At 41.8% G+C, this 27,921-nt stretch overlaps 1 long non-coding RNA gene across 3 annotated transcripts; it reads left to right on the forward strand.

The window, feature by feature from the left end:
• The first annotated feature begins 10 nt into the window (after positions 1-10).
• LOC140661254 (uncharacterized) lies at positions 11-25,858 on the forward strand. 3 transcript variants are annotated; one of them, XR_012045687.1, is made up of 9 exons: positions 11-308; positions 728-837; positions 4,421-4,512; positions 18,740-18,867; positions 19,530-19,657; positions 20,571-20,734; positions 21,606-21,780; positions 22,470-22,893; positions 23,480-25,858. It is a non-coding gene; the product is annotated as an uncharacterized lncRNA (long non-coding RNA). The 3 variants fall into 3 exon arrangements; XR_012045683.1 differs by having other exon boundaries at positions 22,470-25,858; XR_012045685.1 differs by lacking the exon at positions 22,470-22,893 and having other exon boundaries at positions 23,462-25,858.
• Positions 25,859-27,921: the final 2,063 nt, after the last annotated feature.

Raw genomic sequence — 27,921 nt, forward strand, 5'->3', positions numbered from 1 at the left:
GGACGTATGTCTGTGCAGGAGCGTTCGTCCTGGCGGGGTGGTGTAAGGCTGTAGGCGCCCCGTAACCCTTCCAGCCGGGTGCTCCCGCGGCCGGCCGCCCCCGGAGCTGGGTTGGCGTCGGGCTGTCCGCCCCGTGTGGGTGCTGCGGCCGGGAGAGGCAGCGGTGGAGGGAGTGCTCGGGAGCTGCAGCCCGCCCGGTGCGGCGTTGGGAGAGGGGGCTGCTGTCCTTGCGCCCATAAAACATTTCTGCGTACTAGTATCAAATAAATCGCTTTCATCAATGCAGCTGCTTGAGACTGCAGAGTCATGTGAGTAAAGACTTGTACAGGGCCAGGCATGGCTGGAATAGGAGTAAAGATGTATTTTCTTGAGCTGTCTTGTGAACCGAGTGGAATTGCTCACCTGTGAAAGGCATTGCTGGTTTTATACTTGCAGTAATGTTTTTTTTAGAATCTGACCAGTTTGTGGGACTGCCAGTTTAGTGCAATGGGAATATTTCCCATGGATTTGAGAGGGCACATGCTTATCCCTTTTTGTTCTTTCTAAAGTTGAAGCACTGGTTTTTTTTTTTCCTAATAAAATAAGAATTTAGAGTAATAAGGAGAAGGGTTATGTAGAGCCAGATGTTGAAAGGTACCGCATAGCATCAACTTACAGTTCAGAGTTTGATTTTTCTTGGTGCTGATGTTGGCACTGGATCCATTAAAATGATTTTCTCTTTTCTCAGCTGCCTCAACATCAGCTGTATCAACAGTGGGACAATACAACAAACCCACCAGCACGATGATAAAAGACTTGAGCGAACAAATGAAATGACAATTTTCCATGAGCAAGCATGTAAGTGACAGTGCAGCCATTGATGATGGTACTGTGCTGAACTGAGCTATGAGAGTTTTCTTTCAAATCAAACAGCTGACTTACTAATGTTATCTTTTTAAATAAGCATATTATTATTTTCTAATAAGTAATGACATTTATTAAACCTGTCATTGATTGAGGACCCATATGAGGGTTATGCTGAGAAAAATAACAGCTACCTCAAAAGCTCAGCCCTGCAAGGTTTGTGCTCTAGTATGGGACTGTTCCTTGGAAACAGGGAGCTTCTGGTATTTATTTCAGGACTGTTTTGCACCTGTAGTACCCAGCCTCACCTCTGTGCCTGGGAAGATCATGGGACAGATCATCCTCCTAGAAGCTATGCTAGAGCACATGGAGGACAGGGAGGTGATTTGAGACAGCCAACATGGCTTCACCAAGGGCAAGTCCTGCCTGACCAACCTAGTGGCTTTCTACGATGGAGTTACCACATCAGTGGACAAGGGAAAAGCAATGGATGTCATCTATCTGGACTTCTGTAAAGCCTTTGACACGGTCCCCCACAACATCCTTCTCTCTAAATTGGAGAGATACGGATTTGATGGATGGACTATTCCATGGATGTGGAATTGGTTGGATGGTTGCATCCAGAGGGTAGTGGTCAACGGCTCAATGTCCAGATGGAGATCAGTGATGAGTGGTGTCCCTCAGGGGTCTGTACTGGGACCAGTGCTGTTCAATATTTTCATCAATGACATTGACAGCGAGATTGAGTGCACCCTCAGCAAGTTTGCAGATGACACCAAGTTGAGTGGTGCAGTTGACACGCCAGAAGGACGGGATGTCATCTAGAGGGACCTGGACAAGCTGGAGAAGTGGGCCTGTGTGAACCTCATGAGGTTCAACAAGGCCAAGTGCAGGGTCCTACACCTGGGTTGGGGCAATCCTAGCTTTCAATACAGGCTGGGGCATGATGTGATTGAGAGCAGCCCTGCAGAAAAGGACTTGGGGGTACTGATGGACGAAAAGCTGGACATGAGCTGACAATGTGCACTCGCAGCCCAAAAGGCCAACCGTATCCTGGGCTGCATCAAAAGCAGCGTGGCCAGCAGGTCAAGGGAGGTGATTCTGCCCCTCTGCTCTGCTCTGGTGAGACCCCACCTGGAGTACTGCGTCCAGCTCTGGAGTCTTCAGCACAAGAAGGACATGGACCTGTTGGAGCGGGTCCAGAGGAGGGCCACAAAAATGATCCGAGGGCTGGAGCACCTCTCCTACGAGGACAGGCTGAGAGAGTTGGGGTTGTTCAGCCTGGAGAAGAGAAGGCTGCGGGGAGACCTTATAGCAGCCTTCCAGTACTTAAAGGGGGCCTACAGGAAAGATGGGGCCAGACTTTTTAGCAAGGCCTGTTGTGACAGGACAAGGAGTAATGGTTTTAAACTAAGGGAGGGCAGATTTAGACTGGATTTAAGAAAGGAATGTTTTACAATGAGGGTGGTGAGGCACTGGAACAGGTTGCCCAGAGAGGCAGTGGAAGCCCCATCCCTGGAAACATTCAAGGTCAGGTTGGACGGGGCTCTGAGCAACCTGATCTAGTTGAAGATGTCCCTGCTCTTGCAGGGGGGTTGGACTAGATGACCTGGAAAGGTCCCTTCCAATCCAAAGTATTCTATGATTCTACCCAAGAGGAGATCAGTTTCAAGGGTGGCTCTGTGGAAGGCAAGGAGGTTTGTCCCTAATATGGATCAGGGCTTCATTATCTGTCTCTTTTCATTGTAGGGTAATTGGGGGTGGGGGGAGGAAGGTCTGTGAAAAGCGGTAACTTTCACTCGAAGGCTCAGTCCGTTTCCTCATTTCTGATCTGATTCTGCTCTTTGACAGCAGAGGATGCTGTGAAGCTGCTGAAGCTCTGCAAGTAAGAAGGAGACCTCTGAGCTGGGCTTTCTTCTGCCATCAGCTGGAGGACAGGATCCCTGATGAGTCAGGAGACCTGAGCCCCTGGTGATAGTGAGGGAAGGAGTGTGTCATTATTTGCAGGAGAGACCTGTGGCTGAGGGAGAAGGGCACTACCATATTAGGGGCAGTGGCAAGTCTGCTTAATTTGGCTGTACTAAGCAGCTCTTTCCACAGTTATTTATCCAGGGCTGGCTGTGACAGCTCAAGTTTCTTCTTGAATTGCATCCACTGGATTTACCTAAACATTTTCATGATAATCAGTGTGCATTGTGCACTTCCATGCTACTTACTGTAGTAAAGCTCTGGTCTTTGAGTGGGTTTCTTAGACACTACTATAATGGAAAAAATAAATAAATGCTGAGGCCAAAAGACATGTAAAATGCATTCATGCTGATGAGCATTTAATGATTTTTTTTTTTCTGTATTAGGTTGAGTGCAGACTTTGATAACATCTGGTAATTCAGCTGGACAGGACCTCTGGAGGTCTCTAGTCCAGCCCCAGAGATTCACTGTTCCCAGGCTGGATGAGGTTGTGCAGGGCCTTCCTTGTCCGGCTGCATTTGGAAAACCTCCTCCCTCATCATGCCCGGGCTCCTGCCCCAGGACTCCGCCACCCCCACCAGGAAGAATTTTTTTCTCGTATCTAGTCTTGACTTCCCTTTGAAATATTCATGTCAATTTTAAAAGTCTGACTGGAAATTTACATGATGAGATGACTTTGAATATTGTATCACTTAGTGGGTCATTTTCATATCTTTCATATCTGTGGTAGTGAGGGTCTTGTGGTGGGTTTTGTTTTCAATGAGAGTGAAGCCATTTAGATTTGCTTTGTAGCCAAAACCTCTACTGATTCAAATGAGTGTGATTCTAGAGAAGGCTGAAGGGCTACAGTGATTTCAAGAAGATGATTTGAAGAACTGGTCTCTTATCTATGGTTTTATGTAAGGTGACCTCCAATGAAGAAAAGAATATTGCTAATTTTCCTTCCTTTTTTTTTGTTGTTTTACCTGTACTTTGAAAAGAGCTCTGAAGCTTCTCTGCTGCATGTATTTAGGTGCTGTCTACCTTGGTTTTTTTTTTTAATGAGAATTTACGCACAAAGAGTGTATTAACAAAAGAACAAGAGACACTGTATGTTCTAAGGTAGTGAAGCACGATCAGGTCTGATTCAGACTGAGACAGGCATAATGGTTTCACTGAGGCTGTTTAATACTTTTGTTTTGAACACTGAATTAATGCAGCTGCTTATCAGAAAATTGGAAGAAAAAGATTTGTTGAGAACAGAAAAATTCCCCCTCAAGTTCCCCATTTCTATTACTTCTAAAGTTAAAAGAGCCAGTCTCACCCAGTTTATCACACAAAGCCTTGATTGTAACTTCAAAGTGATGCTGAGGGCTTGCAAAGTTGGACAAGTACTCTTGTTTAACAGAGGCCAGCTCAAAGGTTTTGCATGACAGGATAAGTTGAATTAAGTTAGTATTTCAGTATGTGTCAGAGAGAAATAAAAGTTTTGGGGACTGAGCTGAAGCAGTAGGTGATGTGAAGGTTGTAAGAGAAAGATGAAAACCTTTCCTTGTATATCTGTCATCTCAGTAATTTGTCTGGAATAGGAATCCCTCTTTTTTTTTTTTTCCTTTTTTTTTTAATGCAGGATTGATTCTCCTGGGTATATGAAGGAGGGAAAGGGTAACTACAGAACAAGAAGCTGCTGTGCTGAAATTGCTTCAGGCTACTTCCTGGAAGGTAAGAGAAGTTATGAAATGCCTTAGGAAAGCCTTTCTTCCTCTAATGCTTGATCACCTTTGCAAAGTTAATAAAAGAGAAGAGAAAAAGTGAAATGTACCATTGCTCAAAGAGAGTGAGTCTGCTGGAGAGGTTTGCACTAACAATCAGGCCCTAAAATGTGCTGCATGCAACCTCCTCTGGAAATGTACTAGTATTCCAGGCTGGGTACTGCAATCTTCCCAATGAGAGGTCTGTCCGTTGTTTTCCTGCTTCGTCTGCGCCCTTCCTTCAGCTCTGCCTTCAGATTTGCTATTACATAACACCATCTTCATAAAACATCACAAATTTTCCAAAACCATAGCTATTGCATATGTGGCTTCATCAAGGCTAAAAAGCCAAAGCATGACCTCTCTCCCAGGCTTCCAAGGAAAGGGAAAGAACGAGCAGAAGTGATATGTGGAAGTGGATTCCCTATTTCTTTTCTTGTACTGAGATCCAGGTCAAACACACTACTCCTCTAACCTAGTGTCATAATATTTTTTTTTCTTACAGCCACTGTAGCTGTTTATACAGACTAAATGTAATGTTTGCTGTTATGAAAGTCCATCCAGAAGCCAAAATACACACCCTTCTGTCTTCCCTGGAATAATCAGTGTGTTGTTTATGGTTAAGCTAAAGGACCAGCTGAGTTAGCTCACAAGTCTTAAGAGACTTGTGTCTGCAGCTATTTCTGAGTAACAGACATACACTGTGATAGCATGGTTGAAACTGCTCTGGGCAGCTCTACAGAGCTCCAGAGACTAATAGTCTTTGAAATGCTCCTGTATAATTACAGAACTGAACTTTGAACTTGTAGATCTAAAATCCCGAGCTTATGCTCCCTTAAGTTCAGTAATGCCCATCAAGAAGCCTTGGTTCTAAGGGTGTCAGAAACCACTATATATTTTATCGTGGTGTAAAATAAGGTCTTTCCCACTCTTGCAAGAGAGATGCTAAAATTTTTCTCTGGCTGTGGTAACTGCAGCAACTTGGGTTAAAAGAGCTGCAGTGCTGTCTGAGTATCGTGTGTCCATAACCTTTCCTGGTGTAAGGCATGGTGGCAGGATGAAAGCTATGTCATTAGGTTCTAGTTCATCTTTAATCAACTGGACTAAATCATATTCACACCAGTAACTTTGTAATTGTTCATATTTGTTTTGTACAGCTTGCTGCAGTTTTCAAGATTTTTAAATCTGAGAATCTCACAACCTGCACTTGCTGGTCAGACTTCTGGAAGTAGCAGCTATATCAGTGCCACTGCCCAAGGCAGCATTAGCAAGAAGACTAGTGGCAGGGAGAGTTGCGATGCATATGTGGAGAATCAACAGAGAGCTTTAGGACAGGAAAGCAGTTTCCACGGAAAAAGGTGCTATGGTCACCCTCGCTGACAAGGAAGACAACCAGTGTAAGAATCAAGAGGGGTGTTGTGGTCACTTAGAAGCTGGCACTTCAGGACTCATCATGGTTCCTGGCTGTGGCATTTTTAACCTGGTGCTGGGGGGCTGTTTTACCATCTGGTGGAACTGTAGGCTTAATGCACCTTCTTAATCTTACCCTTACACTGTACTGCAGGGATAAGGTCAGGCAGGAGTTTTATGACAAAGAAGATAAACTGGTTTTCCTGCATTGCCTCCAGAAAACTAATCATAAGGCCTGCTTATTACATTAATTACTGTCAAGTAAGAGCTACTCTTTCCTCATGCTGTTAGTTCGTAGAAGTTAACTACAGGTTTTGCAATGACCCTTATTCAATGACCAGATCTAACTGTCAGACCTGATTTTCTCCATTGGTTTAGATCTAATATAGTCATTCTTCTCCTGCAGGGTGGGTATGAAATGCAGGACAGGGTAAGGTAGAATGAGGTCTGTTACTTCAGCATAGAAACCTGTTAGGATTGTAAGGTTATTTATCAGTATTTCTTCTGTTTTCAAAACACTTGTAATTCTCAATGATACAAAGGCACTTCTTGGTGCAATCAGCACCCCACGTGCATGACCCTGAGTGTCAGTGAGGGCTGTGCCTTTAAAGTAACATATGTACAAATGATCAGACTGGTTCAGCCCAAGCATCTGCCTGCTCCCCATCTCCAGCAATGGTCCCAAGCTCACTGTCTAATGGTTTGCCAGGAGCTTAGCATGTGAAAGGGTACTTTCTGGGAAGCAGCTGGCCCAAGCTCAGGGAAGCCCTGCCTAGCTCACACCACCCAGGCCAGCAGGTGAGGAAGCACACATGCTCTGTGGGGACAGCGGTGTGACTGCAAGAAGAGATGATGGGAGAGCAGGTGGGAGATCATCTCAGAGCAGAATTGTGAGAAACTCAGCAAGAGGATCTGGTTCTTGTCCAAGCGCTTGTACATGCTCTCGTGCACAAGAAGCACGGTTAAGAGTGGCCTGGTGAGACTTGCCATGTCCGCCAGGGCAGAAATGGTGCTGAGGGGACAGGTTCAGCCCTCATAAGGTGCAAAGAACAGATTGGTAGTGTTGTACCAAGTACAGACTGAGCTGGCTGACTAAAAGCAAACCAAACCCAAAAGCAGACACCAGGGAAGCAGAAGAATGAGGCATGATACTTCTCCTGGGTACTCTCCTAGCATATGTGTGTTTTCACTTTAGGGATTTCGTGAACCTGGTGTGGTTTATCTAGTTGGTGACTATCAATAGATCTCTCCTCTAAATGCTTGTTCAGTCTCCCTTGAGAATTTTCTGCAACTAGAAAATCCTCCAGCAAGGAGCTCTGTGATCTGTAGGGCTTGTCTAGAACCCAGATTCTGTTAGCTTCATTGATGGCTCCTGGTTCTTGAATATCTGAAGAGACAGTGAAGAGTTGTTCCTGTCCATGCCATCAGGCCTCCCAAAGGTGTCTCTTCACCAGGGAGGAGAATCCTAGCCCACTAGCTCCTTGTATGGTGACCACTGTCACCACATGCAAAGTATGTGTCAGGAACATACTGCTTACCTGTGAAATGCACGTTTCTTAAGTGAAACACTGCAGACCTTCATCAACAGGTTAGTGGATTTCTAAATTAACCCACTGTCTTGAGCAACTTTTTCTTCTGTCAAAACTCTGAGAAAGAAAGAACAACATTTTGTCACTGCCTGTTCTTGTGTCTGGCTTGAAAAAGAGCACCTGAAAAGACCAGTCAATAAATGCCTTGGCAACACTCTGATTTTAGTCTTGCCTAAGAGGAACCACCATCTGTTGAATCACAACTTTCACTTCCTTTGTTGCCTGAGTTTCTTAATCTTTCATCTCACATTGGTCTAGCTCTGTGGATGGGGCAATGTCACCAGAGCAGAAAGAATCACGCTGGAGATGAGGCTGGGGACCGCAGAGGCAAGTGTATGAGCAGGGACTCTGGGGACTGGGCTGGAGTGGAGAAATGGAAGAACCCCCATACAGATGAATGTAGGTGGTGTACTTTGAGGGAGGGTGGACAGCAAGGGCAAAGAACAGAAGCTTCTGGGGGCAGTTTGTGACAGTTAGTTTGGAAACCACTAATGCTTTTTAAAAGTTAGTTTTCCCAAGTGGGCTGAACTACTCCAGGGGAGCCCTGTTGGGTATGTTGTGGCTTGCAAGGACTAAAATGGATTTGAGAAGCAGGCCAGCATATTGAAAGCCACAGAATCAACTTCTTACTGATACTAGTGTCTGCCAAGAACTTCCTCTGTATGACTCCTTACCAGAGATCTCAAAAATGCTGATAAGGTGTAGGATGCTGAGGTGGTACAGCTGCCCTACAACATCAGACTTCCTTTTTTGTTTATTTATATAACTTTGCCTTCTTGCCAGAGCATGCCTTGTCATGAGTTCTGTGGGATTTCATTGTTGTTTCAGCTTTTAAATGAAACAGAGTGTCCCAAACAATCCTGGATCTCAGCACTGTGTTATCTTCCCCTTCTGGGTACTTCCTCAGTTTCATTCTTTTTCAGCGTCATAAAACCCAGAGCCCTGTCCTGATGCCTTCCTTCCCCTGTTCTTCAAAACCACCTTGAAAGTCCCTGGCTAGACTATCACATGCTTGTCACTGTTTTTTCCCCAAGGGCCCTGTTTCTTGTGGAAACACAAGTCCTTAGGCTTGTTGTCCTGAGTCTGCTTTTCACAAGAGAGCTGTTTTCCACTCTTACTTGTGGAAAACTACTGCAAATTTTCCTCTCTCACGAGTTTCACACTTTTCCTCTCTTCTGGACTTCCTCATTCTCCATTAGTGTGAGATACTGACCAGTCATAGCAGCACTGTGCCTGCTTCCTGGAGAAACAGGATTTCTACCTCTAAATTTCTCAATAAGAGGCCTTAGAGAAGTTCTCTTGTTTTCACCTATCAAAGGAAGATGTGAGAGGATGGCTTTTATTTTTAAAACAAGTGGCCATGTGAAAACCATGGGACATAGGGCCTTACCTGCCTTTATTGATTCTTAAGATAGGCTGTCTCTTAGGTAATCAAGTTGAGTTGCACAGTATCAAAATGCATTTAAAAACTGGGCTTTAATCCATCATTAGTGTTTTTACAGTCTCTATCTTAAATAGATAAGGGGCTACATCTGTTAACTGGGGGAAGTGGAGGATAGAGGCATGATGCACTAGCTGAATAGTTGTTCCGTTGCCTCATTGTGGTATCAGTGTGACCCTCCTCTATCATTGTGATCCATTTCTTTCTCATTTTATATTTAGCTATAAGAAGTAAAGGAAAGGATATTAGACATACAATATTAACCTATCCTAGAACTATGCATCAAGTCCGGTAAACTTTTGGAGCATTATTTGAACTGTCCAATGTAACAGAAAAGTGAGTTATTTTTAATATTGCTGTAGCATTTTTCTAGATAATTCAAAAACATATACCAGTGTTAATACTCTCTGTGGAACTGTGGAAGATACCTCTCTAAAAACTCATTCCTGTTGCATTTTTACTCATACTGACTCATTCCTGTTAACGTTTTCAGGGCAGTTTTGTCACATGATTACAGCAATATTATATACTGGATGACTCTGGGGGCTTCACAAGAGCATGAGCATTTTAGAGAACATACACCTTTTTTGAAGAATAATCTTACAACATAGGAAATAGGCAAGGTTCTTAAGTTCTTATAATCTTTAAACTGACTGATTTCTTGCTAATTTGAAGTCAATGTTTTGGATGTGCTATCTGTAGCTCAGTTATTTCAATTGCGCTTTTGTAAAAGACAAATTACTTAAACTTTTCAACAGTTTTATATGTTTGAATATGTTTTAAGATTTGCTGTACACTGTCTTGTATAATTTTTTTTTTACAAATTCTTCATAATCTTGGATAGCAAGTTACAGCTTGCATTCAAGCAGTTTGATATCTTTGATTGACTTTTTCAGTGCTGAAGTCTTTGGATCTTGAAAAATGTCTCAGCTAGGATGTTTTCCAGCCCTTCCTGGAAATACTGGGAGGTGAACTCTAACAGCTGTCATTCATTAGCTTGAGCAGTTTCTTTGTTTAAAGTACAAAACCCTGGGCTTATTCTGCAAGGGAGACCTACTAGATCTCTGAGGGCTTTGGTTATTATTTAGTAAGTTCAGAAACTGTTGACATTCAATGTATTTTTTTTTCTGAAAGTTTTCCCTGTAATTTGTGGATATAGTGATGGCAAAAGATAAAACTCAAGTTCTTTGATTTGTCTATATATCTCCTTATGTACTTCTAAATCCAACCCCTGCCCCACCAGAGAGTGGTGGGACAGATAGTGGTGATAGTGGTTCTACTGCTGATGACCTGGTATTCAACATAATGGTCTGCGGGTGGTTAGGGAGGGGGTTATTCTGTCACAGGACAAGAAGTCAGAGTGCCTATTGAAATTACTAGGCAGCAGGCTTAAATCGAGCAAAGGCAAGTTCTTTTTACATAGCACAGTAGAAATAAACTATGAGACTGATGGGCGCAGGGTGTTATGGAGACCAGGAGTATAAATAGGCTCAAAAAAGGAACTGAAGAAAATAATAGAAAGGCTTTTAAATGCACAGATACAAATCCAGCCTCTGGCTCTGGCTGTCCCTGAACAGCAAATGACCATATCTCACTAGAGTATATTAGAGGAAGAGTCAATCTTGCCCTGTTTGTTGTACTCTTTCCCAACGTACCCATTATTGGTCACTGTCAGAGGAAGGAGCCTCTCTTTTTATAGATTTGGTCTGATTCACTGTAGCTATCCTTGTGTTACTGACCCCCTACATCAGTAAAACGGGAGCAGGATTCATGGCCGGGTACACATTTTCTAGTGTGCAGAAAAAAAGTAAAAGTCATGTTCTCAGCTACACCACAGCCTGTTCTCACTTTGTTAATATGCAAGGTTAATGAGCATAAACACATCCGCTTGACCTAAACACATTCCCTAGACTAAGAGCAGGAGTGCATTAGATCCTGGGATGGTTTGAGAAGAAAGAGTAACTTGATGTTGTTTTACTTTTAATTCTGCTGTGCTCGTATTTGGTTAGCTCACAAATATTCAGGAACAGCAAGAAAAATGCAGGCTTCCAGTGTAGTCCAATGCCAAGAATGTAATCCACAGTTTGTCCTTAATCCCATGAGGATCATCTCAAATGTTTCCAGTGCTTTTGGCAGGAATATTAAATTACAAAATCTAGGATACTTGCCAGAAACAAGAAGGTTCACAGTAAAAGCAGTGCCCCTGCTCTATGCTTCTGCAGGAGCAAAATAGCATGTCAATATAGATTATTATTTTGAAAAAAACAAATTAAAAGGGCAACTTCTCATAAGTGTCTTGCAGCAATCCATTCCAATTAGTTCCCAGTACTAAAATATGCACTGTTCAGTGCCTGATGACAAGTCAAGGAAGTAAATGAAGGTGACTATCTTGTCAGTATATTGAGCTTTTCTTTTATGGAGCCAAAAGTACTTATCTGTCTCATTTCCAACTCAGGCCAGGACCTGAGCTCCAGAGCCTGAGTTCTGTTTTGTCTGTGTGTTGGAAGGAACTTGCAGAACACAGTGGGGTTGCTTCAGATTCATTCTGATACAACCAAGGCCAGAGTTCAAAGAACTCTGATTTTGTTGAATTTACCATAAGAAGGTACTTAGACCTTTGTAAAATAAATCCTTGACTATACAAAGAGTTCCAAGGAGGGAGAGTTGGAGAACTGTAAGGTCTTGTTGTATGTATGTCAAGCCTCCTTTGAGAATTACATGCAACTCAGTATTTGCTTTATTTGTCAAGGTGAAAGTCCCGTTTGTCTTTAGAGAGTGAATCTTTAGCCATTTCTGATGAAATTGTTATACTAGGGTACTTTCATGGGTATAAGCTCTCTACTAGAGAAAAGGACAAATTATAAACTGGTTGTTTATTTATTTGGTTGATACTGGAAAATTTTCATCTTACATCAGACATGTTGACTTTGATACGTTTTCCTTCTTTATCTCTTTTCCTGCTCTCTGTCCCACATGACTGCTTTTCCAGGGTCTGCAGAGGAGTGTTGGATATTCTCATCCCTTCTAGGCAATACTCCGGTTGTTTCTGCAAGAGATAGAAACACCAATGATTTATTTAGTAATACATTTGAATTTTGTTCTATTTGTATTCTCTTCCTCATGCTTTATTGAAGAGCTGTCCTTAAGATCAGCTAGAGATTTAATTTAGAAATTCCAGCTGTACCTTACCCAAAATACACATCCTACAGAATACCAAAGGTACATAGATGTCCCTTTGTTGGCTCTTCTTTTAAAATCAGAGAAGTCTGAGCTTCAGTCTCTGGATTTTTTCAGTGTATACCCCATTTGGGTCCATTGATGCTATTATGATGCAAACAAAAAATAATGTAGTTACACAGAGCTGGTAACAGTATTTTATTGCCATACTGTTTAGCACCGATGCCAAAAAGTCTTCATGGATGGTGCTGTACTTTGCTGGTGCCTTCCACTCAACAAGTGTCCCAACTCAGGCACAAACATCACAGAATTGGTCTCTTATTTTCTGTCAAGAATGAGGTGGCTGAAAAACACTTTTCTCCTTCGTATCAGACAGTTGAGCTTTTCTGCAGTGGCAGGGAAGGGTGGAGAGGAGGAAGTGTTGACCTCAGAGCTGCTTTCATGCTTATCTTTCTTGCCTTTTCTTGGTCTGGCGGACATTTATGTCTGCCAGCTGGGACTCACCTGTGTCTTACCTTGCAAAGGTGTCTTACCTTGCAAAGCCAATTGACTTTTTAGGGTGCTTAAAAGACCCATATATGCTCTTGCATTTGCACCAGATATGTTAGAAGCCACATGCTGTATCACATACACAATTGCAGCCACAAACAGAAAATAGGATGCATTTTCCACTTTTTACTTAAGTTTTGATAAATCTAAACATGAGACAGCATCTAGCTTGTCATCTTGGTTCTTTTTGCAGCTCTGTTCAGATGAAAGGGTTTGAAAGAACACTGAAACTAGAGGGAAGGTGACAGATCAAATACATGGAGGAGCAACACACATTCTGCCTCTCTTGTGAAAAAGGTAGATTTAAGTTCTGGAAAGCTTTGGAGGCACAAGGCTTGTTAAACCCACTGCACTTTTCTCAGAGGAAGCTGGACACATGTTCAGGGAAATGTTGCTGGCAACATTAAAGTTGCTTAAAAAAATAACAGCCCTGCTTTCTAAACATAAGCTCCTCTTCCTCTTAGTTATAAATCACTAGTTACTTTCATCAAAGGAAACTGTAAGATATGTTTTTCTTGTTAACTGGGTACCTAATGACATTTTTTTTTTCTATTGAAGATCGACTTGACCTTTTGTTAAAACAATACCACAGGGTAACTAGTTAGAGTGTTAAGGAGAAGTGGCAAAGCAGTAGCATTGAGAGAGAAGAAAGTGGCAGAGAGAAGGAAATGGAGGCTTCCCACTTGTTAGTATCAAAAATGTATGTGACTGAGTGATAGCCTGGTCAGATAATTCCATACTGCAGTTACTTTGCTTTGTTACCTGTGTTTTCAAAACCTTGGATGCTTAACTTAAAGTATATGAAAGCAAGTTATGTACGTTTGCTGAAAAAGCATACCTTTCAAAGACTCTCTGGCAAGGCATTTAAACCCTCATGTAAACTCCAGTTCTTCAATTGCCATGTTTGCTGAGCACCTGTGAAGGAGTATCAACTGCAGAGGGCAGCCATTTCATATGCCTGTACTGCAGTGGTGTGTTGGCATTGTAATATGAGTGATTAAAATGCATAAATAGTTGAGTACGTGGGATATCTGAGGTTAAAGTAGACCTACTAAACATACTGAATAATTAGCTTCACTGAAATCAGAAGCAAAATACCCAGCATTTAAACAAGAAATGCTGGCCACTTTTCTGTGTACTGTATACAAGATTTAAAAAATGAAACAAAATTAAGCCTTGGAACACAATCTCAGATAGGCTTGGAGTCCTAAACGAAAGAAAGAAAAAGGACACAAATTCAATAACTGAATTCAAAGCCTCCAGTAGGTTCCAGACTCAGCATGGGAGGATCCAGGGAGAGTGGAGCCTAAACCTCTTTTTGCAAATAAGGAGAGAGCCTTACTGAAGGAAGAGAGGGATAACATAGCTGGTTTGCTTCTGTTAAGCTTGTCTTTCAACTGAACAGAAGTTCTAGTTGACTTCAGTGGAGTTTTGTCAAAATAGAACTGTATTAGGCACTGAATAGGATTTCAGGACTTCAGGTTCATTCATGTACTTTATAGCCCCTTGGGAAATTGTGGTAATCGCCTGTCTTCCCTGTAGGAAGTGAGTCTGTAATGATACTCTCTGCTTCTTACATTATGTTGTGCAGATTTAGTAAAAAGCCTTCCCCCCAATTTTTAGCATATTGTTGCATTGCTTAGTGCTGGCATGAAATTAAATAGCAGCAGTTTGGGACTCATGCTGCTTTGCTTTTTTTTAGTATTTTTTGTTGTTCATGTTCACTGTTGTTTTATTATAACAGCCTAGATAGTATATGGGGTGCTTTAGTTGAGAAGAAATTGATTGTTCATATTTTTTTATTAGTGTTCTTGAGGCATGCTGGTCAAAGCATACTAACCGTCAAACATTTAGCAATGATTAATGAACCCTTTGCAGAACATAGGTGAGTCCTGCTTCACAGTACATTCTGATGAGCAGAAGAACAGCTACCAACATTTTCAGAACGTTTGCTAATGCTGTGAGCTTCAGTATCTGGGAGACTTGCTATGTGCTGGGCCCTATTAAAACAGCTTAGTTTCCTGTTGGCAGACCATACGCTTTTAAAAAAAACATTGCCAACCAGAAATGCTGGCCACAGGATCTTAGATAGAATTTGTTGACTTCTTGAGCCTCATCTTGAAGGATACTGAGGACCTGCAGCTCTGGTTCTTACTGCTGAGAGCTGCTTCCCCTTGGGACTTCTGAAAACTAGCATAATGTGTTTCAAGCTGAGTATCCAAAAATGACTGTATGAGTCATTGGGTAGTAAGCACTCTAGGGGCTCAGCCAGTCTTCCTGTTCTGCATTTATACAGTGTGTAATATCATAGGGGTCTGGATCTGAGTGTCTTACGAGCTATGCAATACACTAGATATTAATAGTAGTCATAACTAAGGGATATAGTTTGGCTGCGTCTGATCTCACCAGAGCCACATTTCAAATCTTGTAGAGCTGAATGTAGAAATCCAGAGTCTCTCGACCTCACCCTTCATTATTTGAGCAGCAGGCCATCCATAGCAGTAGTTATTCTGTTCTATACACAGTCGTTCCCCATGAAGTAAAATAAAAACAATGAGGTGGAAAAAGATACTTGATGCAGTGCCTGATGTTTCATTTGCTCAAATGGCATTTACAGCTCTGCAGTATGCAATTGGAAGTGAGGCCTCCTACTGCCATGTCCCATGCAAACATGCTGGAAGGTACAATCTTTTCCACACAATTATCTTAAAATGATATTGCCCATTAAGTAAAATTTTTACTTGGACACTGAGATTATCAGCAAAGCATAAGGAAAGATTAGGAGGTGCAACATTGCCCAAGCCATCTGTTCAAAGATGACTCAAAGTCACAAGATTTGTTTAAAATGCATAATGGAGAAAAAGAGAGAGAAGAACTTTGGGTTCTTCTCTATTTGCCATCTTGCCCAGGGGTTCAGATTTTTCAGCTTTAGATCTTTAACCAGCCTGATGAAAGACTACTTTTATCAAGGCAGTTGAAGGTCATGTGTAGTCATGTGATTGCATGAGTTAGCCTTAAGAAAGAAACACCAGATATTACATTATTTAGCACCATGGAGTAGCATTATTGTCCTTTTAAATTGCTTTTCAGCACCAGGGAAAGATGATATTTCTAGTAACTCTTCCTAAGAATATCAATAGACCTTCTTGTTCTGTATTCTCAAGGAATGATAGTGAATCTTCTTTATAGCCATAGGGAGATCACGTTTTGCAGCATGTGGGGGTGAAACACTTCTTAGAGCAGCATGCTTGTGTGCGAATTAATGCTTCCTTAATGGAATGCCCACGTTTCTTTGTGGGGGCTACATGTGTGTCAAAGCAGGGCTTGCAAAATACCAGTCATGATTCAGGCACTTTCATGACACTGGAAGAATGAAAGTGAATGTTGCTGAGAACTGTAAAGAACTACAGTATGTAACCATTCTCTTTTTAATCTAATCTTGATGGCTTATCTTCTGTGAGCAGCAACATTCATGACATTACAAATGGGGTGTGAGTGAATCAATTCCAGAATCTCTTTGGTGGCCTCAGCGTAGCCTAAAAGCCACACATTCCTAAACAGCAAAATGCGAAACCTCTGACAGCCTTTCCTCTCCACTGGGCCTTGCAGAGGGAACTGGCAGTTAGCATATGTGGACCTCACAGCAGGTCTACAACCTGTCATGCCAGTGGCCGCATACTCAAAAGTGCTGAAGTTCTGAGTTCAAGGTTGGGACTTGGAGGCATATGAGCCTTACTTATATAGGGAAGGAGTATCATGACTATCTACACTTTATTTCCATTCCCCAATGTGCAGGTTAAACCAAATCAGATTACATTAGATTAATTAGACTAATATACCTTAACTTATTTCTCCTTACTGAAGTGAAACTTGTGTGCCTACATCATCTATCCCTTCTTATCTCTGCCCAAAAGATATGATACATTTATACACCAGCAAGTGGCATGTGATGAACTTATGTTGGCACTCAGCTAAAATAACAGTGAAGACAGAGCAATTCCAGGTAGAACTTCATGTAAGCCTCTCTTGTTCCACTATGGTTTTGTCTATAAACTTTAACTACTGCAGCCAGCCCAAGTTACACTGACCTGGTGGCTGTCTTAACCTGAGTTAAGATCCCCCTTGGTTTTGGGGTTTGTGTGTGAGGTTTTGTGGTGTGTGGTGGTGTTTTTGGGGGTGGGTTGTTTTTTTTTTTTTGGAAGGATATGTTAAAGAGTCTAAATTGCTTTAATTCCTTATGGACAAAAGGAAAGAAATAGTAATTAGAAAAGCAGCTAACAGGATAGAGAAGGCTACAGTTTTATGGATGGGGAGACTTGAAATCAAGGTGACATAATTTTCTTGAGGTCACATCAGAGCCCCTGGCAAAGCAGGGATTAGAATGCAAGATCTCTTGGCCGCTTTTCACAGTTTGTTCGTGCCTACGTGTTTGTATAAGCCAGGAAAAAACTTGTGTGAGGCAGAGAGAGAGGAGACTGTTTTATTCTTGAGCCTGTGTGACTATTTCACAACCAGTCTGTGGCTGTGTCTGCAAGTTTTCAGATGCGTAGGGCTTATTTCTCCCTTTTGGTAAGCAGAATTCAGGTCCAAGCCTGAGGACGTATACACTCCTAGACATATCCTAATCTTGGACCATTCATTGATACATAATGCTAGATCACATAAGTGATCAGAAGTGACATAGGGAACTTACTGACTGCTGAGCCCATGTGGTGTGATCTGTCCCCTGCAATGGGAAGAGTAAGCAACAGGTAGCCATATTATTTCTAATGCCAGCAGAAAACAGCCTGTATCCCAGGTAAATTTTTCACAAGTGAAAAGTGAGTTGCTCAGGTGTGTGAATTGGACTGACAGTTCTGGCCCTAGTAATCATTTGGGTGATGTGTTTATTATTTTTCTAGCCATTCAGGGAGAAAGCATTATTATAAGAGAAATTCTGGAGTATCTTGCTGTTTTCTTCTCTTAATTCAGTCTTACCCTTCTAATACATCTTCAGTTCAGGCACATTTTCCTCATCTTTATCATCTTTTTATGCCTGTCCTGTATCTCTTCCTGTCACTGTCTTTTTCCTCCAGCTCACCTCAGTTCACTCTATTCTTTCTACTCTCCTACCAGATCAGTTTTCTTACTAGCATACACTAACCCTAGTGTGTTGGTATGTACTGCATATATATGATCATAGCATAATATATGGCAATATGTGAAACAATATGGTATGATAGAGAAACCGTGTAGAACCATACATTTATTTTTGTTGCATGTGTGTTTATTATAATACTGTGAGGTCTCAAGTAGAAAACTACTTTAACCCAGATGTGTTGAACTCACCTAGTTGTCCTTCTTCTAGCTCTGCCATTATTAAGTTTTTATTGACCCAAACAGACTGGAAGGTGCCTAGATCTGAAGGAAACATCATTAAATACTTTCACCAGCAGTCTGGCTGACAAAGTACAGCAAGTGCATAACCCCAGTTAATGAAATCACACAAAAGCAGACTTTCCCAAGCAGTGTTAGGCTTTAAGTATAACAGGTTTTATGCCTTCTATCTCTATTCATTCCACCTTGTCATGATCTTTTCCAGTTAATCACCATATGCACTCTAATTAGAAAGGTCTTCTGAGTAGATGAAGTGAATTGTTTTATCTGCATTTTCCAGGAAAAATCTTATGTCAGGGTCCCTCTTAAATAATGTAGGATTGAAAAACTGAGAGGAAGATGATAAAGACAGTTGCATCAGTTTGACTCTATCAATTTACTTTAATCAGTGCAGGTACCTTTTATGGGCCCTTTCCTAAGTCATGAACAGCTGAAGCTGATTCAGTCTATTATCTGTTGTTAGTTCAATTTCAGATTGTCAGTCTACGTAGGTAGCTACTTTAGCTAAATCGGTGCAATGAAGTCAGATTCAAGTGTGTGGGTAGCCTGGAATCTTGGCCAGCTGTCCTCTTCCATGGTGTATGAGGATCATTGTTGCGACTGTGAAGGTGAAGAAATAAGCACCTGTTGTAAAGAATTCATCCTTTCCCATCCAGGCCATGAGGAAAGTTACATTGATCAAAATGGAATGAATGCTAGAAAAAACAATAATGGATTGGAACAATTGTGCTAAGACCGTTCTCCTTCTCAGTCACTGGCTTTGGGAACAGCTTGCTGCCTAAAGGTAAGTTTTCCATTTTTCACAGGAGCAATGCTGTGTTTGGTACTTTTTATAAGACTTCAAATGTTACAGTTGGAGGAGATGTGTTTGGGCCACTGATTCAGGAGCTGGGAATCTTCCTGATTTACTCAATGGCTACGGTAGAATGTCTAATGCTATCATGAAATATTTCATCATGGCAAAGTATCTTTGGGAATATTGTGTAGATAAAATGACTTATGGGTACTTATGTTTCATTGACTAGAAATGTTCTGAGTGGTATTAGAGGACACTGCAGGAATAACACCTGTAGCTGGAAGGGACCTTGTGGAAAATTCCCATGACTGCTAACCTTAATGGAGCTTTGTAAGCAACAATGAGAAATATAACAGCAAAATAATAATTTTTAAAAAAACCAACTAAGATATAGCTCTAGAGGATATTCTTATGTGATACTTAACCATATTTCTCAAACTTGCATGTGATGATTATATTTGAACACTAAAAGCCTTATTTTCATGCTGCCCTCTATTTGTACATTAACTCAGAAAAGGGCATTTGCCTCCACAGTTTTAAAACAAAGCCTACAAACCAGAGGAAAGAGATGCTTGTGAAATCAATATGAAATTTCATCTGGTAAGAAAAACAAGAGCATGGTACAGTAATATGCTTCTTTTTTCTTCCAGCAAGAAGTGTTTACAGAGGGGTGCAGCAACCCAAGTTTTCTACTTGCTGACTCACAGAAGTGCTAGTCTGTACAAGCCTTGCTGGTTGCAAATTTTCAAGTACTGTTTTGGTGACAATCACCTTCCAGGTAAAAAGGAATTAAATTAATTGCCAGTTCTTGAAGCATTAATTAAAAAAGACTGGAAGAACTCCAAACACTTTTTGGCGATGAGGCCTTGTTTTCTTCACTAAGAGGAAGTTGTAGAGGCAGTACTTGCATACTTGTGCATATAATGATCTATCTTACCTCAAGGTGACTGTGGCTGTCTACATTAGTGAGTATCACAGCGCAACAGGAATTGATTTGTGGAGCCAAACAGTGCTGAAGACCCAGTGTCTACACTATATGCTTTTTTTTAAGGTGGTTAATTTGGACTGGCTCTAGTCAGGTCCCATGGACTAACTGCCCTTTAGCAGCTGGAGTACCCAAGTTGAGCTTATCTAGTACATCTTCCAATTTTATTTTGTCCAAAAGAAATCCAGTCCATGGGCTCTGAGTCCGCTCTGCAACATGAACCCAAGTGCTGAATGTGGGAGCTATTAGGACACTGTCTGAAAAGCACCTTCCTGATTTTAACAGAAATGTTAATATAGGCACCCTCCCTCACCTGCCAGCTACACTGAGGTGAAGTCATAATGCAATATTGATGCTTTCATTTTATTACAAGGCACATTCATCAAGGTCATCACAGGAGCATTGGGTGAAATTGCTGTTTGTGATTAATGTTAAGGGCTTCATTGTCATCTATTTTCCCATCTTTCAGCCCAGGTGAAATATTCTTTAAAGATGTATTAAAGGCTTCATACTTTGTACCTTTGTATCTTCTCATTTTGTTCCACTGTGTAAAGCCTAATGCTTAGTCCACTTGTAATTTCAGGAGGCTTTCAGTGGTTTAGATCAGGCTCACATGTTCTACACCATACAACAAAAGCATTTTCAGAATTCTTTAAGATATTTTTCTCATTTGTATCCTCTTTTATATTTCTCATTTGACTTTCAGAGATTGTTACATGCATAAAAGTGTCTGCTAGCATTGTTCCCGACTATGACGACAGGTTGGGTCATTATCAAGGGTTCTTGAAAGTCAAGGAAGATGTTGGAGCTATTTGTGAAAAACTGCCTACTCATTTCCAACAACAATGATGAGAGTACCAGAAGAAAACAGTTAAGTTCCACAATTTGTTGACTAAAGCTGGAGGAGCAGCTTTTAACTGTGGTGCTAGTTTCAGTTTCATGCGTGTCTGTAAACCAAGTGGGAAACTTGTCCTTTAATACATTCTGTGCAAGAAATCTTTTGTACTAATCATTAGTATGACCACTGTTTTGGCTGCCACTGTTTTGGTGCTATAGCAGTGGTATGTCTTGATGGAGGCATAAATACCATCTTCCAGGACAGTATTTAGTTATATATAGCACAGTTGTAGTGCATAAAGTGCTGACAATTGTTGCAGGAACAGGGAGGTCATCTACATGAAGGACTGATCTAAAAAGAAAAATTTCTAAAACTCCTAGGTAGTTTTAAAAGCAGTTCGGTTAAACTGTTTTTGAAAATAGCCACAGCTGGAGCCACAGTTACTGAAAATGTTATACTGTAGGTGTATATATAGGTGTATCCATCGTACCAGTAATGCTCTCTCTTTTTAGCCTAAGTAGAGGCAAAGTGTAAGTGTGTTGTGGATTCAGGACCACATAAACAGGAATAGCAAAGTTCAAGTAAAATAGATCTTTAAAAAGTGTGACTGATAGTAGTAGAAGAGTTTTGTTGAAAGTTTTTGTTTTTCTTCAAAGATTTTCCAGGATTAGAGCCAACAGACTTCGGACAAACTGAGGCATCAGGCTAAGAACAGAGAGCAGTGGGTATAGCACCGTACACGGCTGGCTTTTCAAGGGGCTTTTTTTGGGAGAGCAGATCCTGGGATCAGGGGAGTCTCTTTCTAAGTGGCTGAAAAATTGGACAGAAATCAGGGATGTGCGTGGTGAAAGGAGGACCGAGGAGGGAGAGAAGTGTTTTGTACATGTGTTATTCTTTTCATAGGGAGGAAAAAAAGAGGATACTGAAGGATAAGATATGCCTGAGGAGAAAAACTGAAACATGGGAATAGGCATGCTTTAGAGCAGAACAGAAAGGAGGGAGCTTGGTGAGAGGATATGAAAGAGAACAGGACTACTGAAAGGCCATCCATGTGGAAAATAGTCACCCAAGAGAAGAGGTAGGTTGCAGCTCATGTATGAGTAAATACAGACATCACAAATTGGTGCCATAGTGAGTATAGCTCTTCATTTGTGGAAATGCTGGCCTAGAATAGCTTTACTAGACTTCTCTGTTGGTTTTATCCTCAACTGCTAATAATTTTGTGGCATGCCAGCTATACCTTAATCAAGAGATCTGATTTAAAACTCAAAATGGCCGTAATGAAGGGAGGAGAGGGAATAGCGGGTATATGCATGTGGTTTAAGTGCGTGTAGTTGACTGTGTCCCGTGATTGTGTCTTGTGGTTTTATTACAGAGAGCTAAAGCATGATCCAATAAATAGGACAGATCAAGAAGAGCTTAAGGCTTTTCTGGGTAGCTGTAACTTTTTTTTTTTTTTAAAGGTGGCCACTTATTGTCTAGAAACCTTCAGAGCTTCCACTCCACGGGCAGAGGAAGAATGTTAATAGTCCTGGGTACTAACTTGAGCTTCAGATTTAACATCAGTTTTGCCTCAGTTAGTTCCTTTCAAACTTTGGCCATTCAGTAGTGTTGATCAGTCATCTGCAGTCATCTGCTGTGGATGTTACTGGGAGATCAAAGTTCAAACAGAAATACCTGGGTTGTGAAGCTGTGCTGGCTAGCCAGTGCACCAAGGCTGCATTAGAGGCAAACTCTTTTTTCTTTTTTCTGCCCCCCCCCCTCCAGTTCATTGCAGTTCCTGCTTTCCTGAGGAGGGCTGTGTGGGGGCACCTGATAAGAAGCACACTAAAATGCCACTAGTGTTGTGGAGATGGTGTTCAAAACTTCATGGACTCTCACCATTGGTATTACAAGCCCGCTGTGTCAAGTGGCACAGGCCAGATCACTCTTGTTTCCTGAAGGCATTTTCATTTGTAGGAATTGTTAGTTCAACTTTACATTCATTGACTAAGTCAAGCAATGAAAACTTGTCTGTTTTTGTAGCTACTCACATTAACAATGTATTCCAGTTATTTCCTTCTCATGGAGTGAACAGGACTTTGACTGAGTGTGACAAACACTTGTTAGGTCACCTCAGGAGCACATTTCTACAATTATTTGGCAGTTCTTGAAAATCTGAGTTATCCCTTCCTGATTCAAAGTTTCACTGGTGAGCTCCCTCTTGCTACTTGTCACCTCCCCACCCCAACACATGCCCATGCCTGCTTGCACACCACAAACCGTTTCTCATATTATCCCAGGTGACCTATCCCTGCAACTGTTACAGTATTATAAACAGTCAGGGTCCATTTCTGAACAAAATTCTAACTAAATACTGAGCTTGCCTCCCTTGTTTTTTGGTTGTTTTGTTGTTGTTGTGGTGTTGTTTTTGTTGTTGTTGTTTGGTTGGTTTTTGGTGATTACGTTCATATGAGCCAACTAAAATGAATTTTGAACCAAGATGCTGCAAATCCACCTGTAATTTTTCCTACAAAATTACAGCAGTAATTACAAATGAGCAGATTTACAGTATCAAGATATGCTTTTAGGCAAGTGAAGAACAGGACAAACAGATAAACTTATCAAACTGTGCTGGTTTTGGCTAGGATAGAGTTAATTTTCTTTATAGTACCTAGTATGAGGCTATGTTTTGGATTTGTGCTGAAAACAGTGTTGATAATACAGAGATGTTTTAGTTGTTGCTAAGTAGTGCTTATACTAAATCAAGGACTTTTCAGCTTCCTATGCTCTGCCAGGTGCACAAGAAGTTGGGGGGGACACAGCTGGGACAGCTGACCCCAACTGACCAAAGGGCTATTCCATACCATATGACATCATGCTCAGCATATAAAGCTGGGGAAGAAGAAGGAAGGGGGAGACATTCGGAGTGATGGCATTTGTCTTCCCAAGTAACCGTTACATGTGATGGAGCCCTGCTTTCCTGGAGATGGCTGAACACCTGCCTGCCCATGGGAAGCAGTGAATGAATTATTTGCTTTGCTTGTGTGTGCGGCTTTTGCTTTCCCTATTAAACTGTTTTTATCTCAACCCACGAGTTTTCTCACTTTTACTCTTCCAATTCTCTCCCCCATCCCACCAGGGGTGGAAGTGAGCGAGCAGCTGGGTGGTGCTTAGTTGCTGGCTGAAGTTACAATGACAGTCCTTTTTGGTGCCCAACATGGGGCTCGAAGGGTTCAAGGTAACAACAGGTTTGATTGGAATGTGCTAGATAAAATTTATAGCTGTTATTGCTGTTTAGCTATTAATCAGCAGGCTTCTGTTCTTGCCGTGGGGCTTGCTTGCCTTACTGTACATTAGAGTCTAATGCTCGTTAGCGGCTGCTTTTTGCTTTTGCTGCTTGCTGTGCTTCTGTACTGCTTATCATCTTACTCTGCTGTGCCTGGGAACATTTTGATAACAGCAATGGCCATGTGCCTGGGCTGGCAGATGGCCAGGGCATCGCTGCTGTTTCTGTGCTGCTGTCCTGGACAGGCTGGAACTCCAGTGTGAACTTGAGTCGAGGGGACTGTGACCTGTGGATGAGTCCACATGGGAGCAGGACACGCCAAAGCGTCTGTGCCCATGGATAAGCCCATGCCAGAGCAGGTATATCTTGAAACGTCTGTGGCCATGGTTTTGTCTGTGCTGCAGCAGGTTTACCTCTAAAGGGATTGTGGCCCGAGGATAAGTCCATGCTGGAGAAGGTACATCTTGAAGCATCTGTGGCTGTGGATAAGTCCATGCTGCAGCAGGTACACCTTGAAGCATCAGTGGCTGTGCATGAGGCCATGCTGGAACACCTCAAAGCATGTGGCCGTGGATAAGCACACGACAGAGCAGGTACACCCCTGGTGGACTGCAGCCATCGGTGAGGCCATGTTGGAGCAAGTTTACTTCTGAAGGGACTGTGGCTGTGGGTAAGGTCATGCTGGAATAGGCGCACCTCAAAGAGCCTGTGGCTGTGGATAAGTCTATGGTGCAGCAGGTATATCCCTGGAGAGACTGTGGCGCATAAATAAGGCTCCACTTGGAGCAGGTACACCCCTAAGGGACTGCAGTCTGTGGATAAGTCCAAGCCGGAGCAGGGGCAAGGGGAGGAGTCCATTGCAATGTTAAACCCAATGGTCTGGTCCAAAGGGACCAGGGGTGGAAATTGTAATGGATATACCTTTAAATCGTTGTAACCTGGGATTTGAGTTGCATGTTATAGGAATTACTATAGCCAGAACCACCTGAACCAATGGAGGACAAGCCTTACAAGAAGCAGTGCAAGTGCAGCAGTGACCTGAACTGAGCTGGCTTTGGTACCCAGTAACTCCACGCAACACACCACCTCTGCTGTCCTGAGTGACCACCATAACAGGTGGCGCCCAAATGCATGGACTAAATGAACTCAGGGGACATTCTGTGGACATTTATGGACATTTTACAGGGGTGGTCCATAGACTAAGGGAATGATATCTGTGTCTTGTATCAAAGAATGGGAAGGGTGATGGTGGGTAATGAGAATGTATTGGATAGTGTGAGACCTGAGCATGACATAAATGGTATGGAATAAACGGTAGAGAATGTGCTGGTTTTGGCTGGGATAGAGTTAATTTTCTTTAGAGTAGCTAGTATGGGGCTATGTTTTGGATTCGTGCTGAAAACAGTGTTGATAATACAGAGATGTTTTAGTAGTTGCTAAGTAATATTTACACTAGTCAAGGGCTTTTCAGCTTCCCATGCTCTGCCAGGTGCACAAGAAGCTGGGAGGGGACACAGCTGGGACAGCTGACCCAAACTGGCCAAAGGGCTATTCCATACCGTACGATGTCATGCTCAGCATATAAAGCTGGGGAAGAAGAAGGAAGGGGGGGACATTCGGAGCGATGGCGTTTGTCTTCCCAAGTAACCGTTACGTGTGATGGGGCCTTGCTTTCCTGGAGACAGCTGAACACCTGCCTGCTGATGGGAAGTAGTGAATGAATTCTTTGCTTTGCTTGCACACGCAGCTTTTGCTTTACCTATTAAACTGTTTTTATCTCAACCCACGAGTTTTCTCACTTTTGCTCTTCCAATTCTCTCTCCCATCCCACTGGGGGGGAGTGAGTGAGCGGCTGTGTGGTGTTTACTTGCTGGCTCGGGTTAAACCATGACACAAACATATTTCTTTAGTCTACACATGTGCTATTATTTGTAATAATTAGGTTTGGGTCTTTTGATTTTTACAAAATAAATTATTGGCAGATTTGATATTGACAATTGACCATATTGTGTTCAGGGACAAAACACAAGATAGTAAGATAAACCATTAGATGCAGCTGAGCCTCCAGGTGTATAAACAAACAGCAGAAAATTTGTATCTTAAGTATGAATAAGTTTTTAGGTTTTGTTTTTTGGGTTTTTTTTAACACTGGTATATCATGGACATTTTTTCCCATAGTTGATAAAGCACACCCATCAGCCCAAGTATTAGTAAATGTGAGTCTGACCATCCTGCCTAGGTGAAACCTGCAAAGAAACTTGTACCAATTCTGCCAAAAAAAGCAGCTTGTTTAGCTGAAAGTAAGAACTAATAACAGTCACAATTTCTTTCCCCTCTAGTTGATAAAGCAAGGTCCATGGACTGGATACCAATCATTGTTTATTTCTTTTTTACATTGGCAATTGCATTTTCTGTTCCTTTTCAGCAAGCATAACTATCAAATATGCTAATCAAATGAGTGCTTACTTACTCCACAGTGGAGCATCTTTCATCCTTAATTTTTTTTGCTTTGAAAAAAAAAAATTTTTTTAAAGTTCATAGTATAGAATTTAAACACACGTGTGGGAGTAGAATTGTTTTAGACCACAGACAAGCATCAAGATGGTCAGATCTGCATTCTGTTTGTTTGCCCACTATTTAAATCAGTTTGTCTGTCTCTCTGTTGCCTCTGAGGACTGTGGATACACTTCATCTGAAAGATGCTGGTAGATAAAATAATCTGTTTCAGGCACTCTGTTGAATTCCGGTTTATGGTATTTGAGTTTAAGAAATTATTTCCTACTCAAAGGTACGGGGTTCATTTTTTTTTTTTTTTCTGTTGTTTAGGGAAAGCTGGTTTTGCTCAGTTTAATCAGCTCAACGGCCAAACATTGCATCTTCAACATTTTCAGTAAAACTGATCCCTAAAAAAGTACTAAGGTAGTAAGGTGAAACCAGCTGTAACAGTGGTCATACTAGATATACTTTTGCAATTCTCCACATATAATTTTTTCACTGTAGTTTTAATATTGTTTTTTCCTTTAAATCTCTTCCATTCTCATGGCAAAGGTTAGAGTAATTTTTGGAAATGCATACTTTTTAATCTGTCAGAGGCTTTTCCTCTTCAAACTAGCCACTGTAATATCTGCAGACAATTATTAATTACTTCTTGTTCAGACTTGTATTTGCCCATCAGTCTTTCCAAAGACACAATTCTCACACTTCCCAAACCAGAGGCAGGAAGAGAGAACAGTAAAGTCACATTGCAGATGACTTTGAAAATCAGTAATTCTGTCTTCACTCCAAACTGCAATGAAAGATAATTGCTAAGCTCTCCACAGAACAGCAGTCTGAAAAATGCTGGTTTGCTAATTTCAACAAATTAGGGCTGAGGAAGATCAAGGAAGTGCAGGCTTCCAATTTCAAAAACCCCTGGGTTTGCCATAAAAGCTGCAGCTTGTTTGTTCCCTTTCAGCCCACCTAGTGGGATGGCAGGAGAGGGAGGGGAGCATCTGTGAGTCTCTGATTTCTAGACTGTTGGGGCAAGGAATCTGAAAATCCTGGACACTCCTTCCCGAGAGGGCTGCCAGGATCTGTAGGGCTCCTGATATTCCTGACTTTGGGAAAAAAAAAAATAAATCTGCTTAGTAGGCTGTCTGCAGCCCAAGACAGCAGAAGCACTCCCCAAAGTCTGTCTGCTGAACTTCTGAGGAGCTCAGTGAGTAAACCAGCAAGAGTTCAAGCAAGATCCCAAGGGAAAAGTGCCTCTTGTCCTTGATTTAAAATGTATTCCTTTAAAGTTCACAAAAACTGTAATTGTAGATGAGGAAAAGCAAGCAGTCTGCATAACGATGGCTAAACATCCCAGGGAATGTCACCAGCAGTGACCAGCTGCAGAGTCAGATGCAGCTAACACAAATCTTCTCACAGAATTTCTGCTTCTTGGTGTCTCATCGTGACATCAGAGCTGCA

Source organism: Ciconia boyciana, chromosome 1 (genome assembly GCF_034638445.1).
Source record: "Ciconia boyciana chromosome 1, ASM3463844v1, whole genome shotgun sequence".
NCBI classification, from domain to species: domain Eukaryota; kingdom Metazoa; phylum Chordata; class Aves; order Ciconiiformes; family Ciconiidae; genus Ciconia; species Ciconia boyciana.